Raw genomic sequence first — 4,268 nt, forward strand, 5'->3', positions numbered from 1 at the left:
TTCGACTACCAAAAATTAGGTGCGGATCCGGCTACCAAAAAATAGTTGCGGATCCGACTACCAAATATATAGGTGCGGATCCGGCTACCAAAAATTAGGTGCGGATCCGGCTACCAAAAATTAGGTGCGGATCCGGCTACCAAAAAATAGTTGCGGATCCGGCTACTAAATATATAGGTGCGGATCCGGCTACCAAAAATTAGGTGCGGATCCGACTAGTTAGCCAGATTTTCACCATCTTTGAAATTTTCTTGACATAACCATATGTATGTAGCCCCCGAGCATTGAGTCGGCTTGCTCCAAGGAGACTCGATGCTCAGAAACTTAGCCCCCAAGCGTCAAGGTGGAAATTTTTCGGTTAGTTGCTCCAAAGAGAACTTCATCGATGTAACCCCCGAGCGCCAAGGTGAATTTACTTGAAAATCCGGCTTGGAGCTCTTAGAGTAGCTTTATCTTTATATGTGACCAAGGAATAGTATAAATCTCAAGCATCTAGGCGGAAATTTCCAGCACTAATACTCGAAAGAAAACACACTTTTCACTTAAGATCAAAATCGCAGCCCCCGAGGGTTGGTTCCGGCTAAGCATAGCGGAATCAAGACTCAAGTTGCTTTTCCAGCTGTGCATGCTACGGATCCGCCTAACCTTATCTCATATGGATCCGGCAAGCTTCCCCTGGGCTTCTTGCGATTGCTAGGTCTGCTTGAAAACACCTTAGTTCGAGGACCGTTGAAGGTCCAAGCATCATGTACCTGATATATAAACACAAAAAGACATATTTGTATTAAATTGTTTCTTTGATCATGTTCAACGAACAAATGTAAGGCGGAACAAAAATGGCCTTTGAACAAATGTTTTGAAGCTGAAACTATGCAGCGGTTGAACAACATAAAACTGTCAAGGCGGAAAAACACTCGTCTATCTTGAACAGTTGATGCAATTTATATATTTTAAGCAAGTGCTGGTTTATCCGTTCTTCTGGTTTATATGCTTGACTTTTCGCGAGACGGCAAACTTTAAACACAGAACATCTGCTGAGGCGATAGCGCTTAATAGCGAAACAATCAAGAACCTCAGAAACAGAGGCCATCTTTAAGTACCGAAATGTCACTACTAAGGAATCCACATATAAACAACAGAAAACGTGTAGGCCAGAAAACTCAAGCTAACGCCCGAAGACAAAAATTTTGCAGCGTACTGGAGCCTTAAGCGGCAAAAACAGTACAAAGTTTTTCACGAGCGCGAGGCAAATCGTGGGAAAGATATGACCAACAGTGAAAGCGGTAAAAGACTCAGGATATGAGTGAACCAATCTTAATCTCATGATCATAAAATATTAAAATATGAAATATAAATAGGACTTAGCTGTTTGGAGCGGAGTCAACGTCGGTCGTGGCGGTTTTTCTTCGGCGTTCCGTCGAGCCGGTGCGAGATTGATTGTCGCAGTGGTCCTGTCGGTGCGGATCCACCTACCAAAATTTAGGTGTGGATCCGACTTCCAAAAATTTAGGTGCGGATCCTACCAAAATTTTGGTATGGATCCGGCTACAAAAATATAGATGCGGATCCGACTACCAAAAACGTAGGCACAGATCCGGCAACCAAAAATATAGGTGCGGATCCGACTACCAAAAACGTAGGCGCGGATCCGGCAACCAAAAATATAGGTGCAGATCCGACTACCAAAAACGTAGACGCGGATCCTGCTACTAAAACCAGAATTTGAAATTTCCAGGTCTAAGGCGGATTCTTCCGTGGAAAGCTCCAGCGACTCGGATCGGATCTTTGCAGCTGCGTCCTGCTCGGCGGCGGTCGTAGCTACATTACTTACCAGTGCGTTTCCGTCGAAATCAACGGCCTCGCAGATGAAGATGTGGAACCCGCCCGGTTCCGGCCTCCAGACGCCGCAGGCCCCACGGTGGGCGCCAACTGTCGTTGCCTAATCGACGGTACCTCGGAGGAGGGATCCTCACGAGGGGGAGAAGAAGGGGCCATAGGGCGGAGTGCACACGGGACGGTGGTACGCGATTTACCCAGCTTCGGAACACCTGCACGATGACAGGGCCTACTGCTGCTTGTCTGGAATTATCTGGGCGCTTTCGCGTTGTTACAATGAGTTGAGCTTCTGCCTCTAGGGCTCCCGGGATCCGGCTTATATAGGCGCACGGATCTAGGGTTTACATGGAGAGTCCTAGCCGGATTACAGGTTGCCTAACTAGGTACAATGTCTTGCTGTGTACGTCAAGGATCCGCCTTCCATCTACGTCGTACTGGATCCGGGTTCCTTATGGGCCTTCACGGATCTGACTCCTGGCATAGACCTCTTCGGATCCGGGTACCTCTGTAGGTCGGTTCGGATCCGAGTACCTCTGTAAGGCGGTTCGGATCCGGCTACCTTCCTAGGGCGGTTAGGATCCGGGTACCTCTGTAGGGCGGTTCGGATCCGGCTACCTTCGTAGGGCGGTTCGGATCCGGCTACTTGTTCCTGGGTTGGACATCTTCCATCTCGATCAACAACAACTGGGCTGCCCGGTGGGCCACTATCACCACCATCTGTGAGCCACCCGGTTTTGCCGGAATCGGACCATGTCGATGGTATGCCTATGAAGTATATCCACAACAGGGTGGGTTTGCAGGGTCGCGGAGAAGGCAGTGATTGGCTTGGATCTTATACTGGGCCTCACACCAAAGGAAGTGTGGACGAGGACACACTCTCGGCCGGCAACAAGGTTAAGATCTCTTGTGGGGTAAAGTAACGCACCTCTGCAGAGGATACTGAATTGTGACTGTCACTCCCTGTTCCGGGAAGGGAACTGCGAACGCGGCAGGAAAGGAACTCCACGAAGTTCTGTTCAACCTGTGAAGACTGACGGGCATAGTTTTCAGAATAAAATAAACCTTTTGAAGAAATGTTTATGAAAACTTGCATTGGCCTATGACTTTCTGGTCTATGGCTGTAGCTAGTGCATGATACACCTATTTCCTAATATGAACTTGCTGAGTACGCTCGTACTCATTCTATCCCATTTGAACCCCCTTCTTAGATCAAAGCACCGAAGGAGAAACTACCGTGGAACTCGAAGACAAAGGCGTCAACCACAACAAGACGAAGAATCCAATCAAAGAAGTCAATGGAGTCAACTTCTGCATCAGCTATAATGAAAACCTAGACTAGTAATAGAAGGGAACCTTTCCCTAATCCTAGCACCTAAGTAGCTAGAATTCTATAGCAAGCCAAGTAGCTCTTAAACTTGAGTTAGTAATAAGATAGACTACGAGTCGTTCTTCTGAAGCTTTATTTGAAGTTTTACCTCACTGTAAAGTAGGAGGCTGTGTCGATCTTATGTAAACAGTTCGTGTGTACTTCTATAGACATACCTTGGACTCGCATATGTTTCTGTTGTACCACTCTGAGAGATGTAATATGAGTGGAACGGTGTTTCACTTGTGTTATGTCAACGACTTGTGTACTACACCATGCAGTGGTACGCTGGGTCATCACAATAAGAATGTTTTATGTGATAGTTATATTGTTGAGTTTATTCATGTTGCTACTGAAAGTTATTATGTGAGAGGAAAATATGGTTGTAAAAATTTTCATGGTACTAAAACACCTCTCTACATGCTGAAAAGTTTGAAGTTGCACTTGTTTTGCTTTCCTATGCTTGTTACTATGTGCCTCTTTGATTTATTTTCTTACAAGATTCCTATGCTTAGGAAGTGAGTTAGACTTAAATTTGTTTTATATTTGCTTCTTGATGCTCTCCTTTGCTTCAATTCATATTTCTTATGTGAGCATCTTCTCAAATTACTGAGCCTAGCTGAAAGGCGTTAAAGAAAAGCGCTTATGGGAGACAACCCATGTTTTATTTACAATAATTTTTCTTTTTATTGAGTCTTGGAAGTTATTACTACTGTAATGACCTTTACTTATCATTTTTATTTTGTTTTTTTGTGCCAATAACAGCCTGTAATAGGAAAAAAGTAATGTTTGGAGAAGTTGCTATCTTGAAAACAGATTCTGTGCTGTTACCATAAAAATTCGTGAAAATAGCCAGAGCGTAATTTTGAGCTGTAATTTTTTATGCATATGCCCCAGGTTATTATCTGACTTTCGTTAGTTGAGCACTTTTCGAAATAAACAACAGAGTTAAATTTCGATCTTTACCTGATGTTCTGTTTTGACATATTTCTGCACTATTTGCATTCGCCTCTTGAATCACTTTCTTTTTGAGTTCTTTTGATCAGAGAACTATTTGAAAGGTTGC

Source organism: Lolium perenne, chromosome 1 (assembly GCF_019359855.2).
Source record: "Lolium perenne isolate Kyuss_39 chromosome 1, Kyuss_2.0, whole genome shotgun sequence".
Classification (NCBI taxonomy): domain Eukaryota; kingdom Viridiplantae; phylum Streptophyta; class Magnoliopsida; order Poales; family Poaceae; genus Lolium; species Lolium perenne.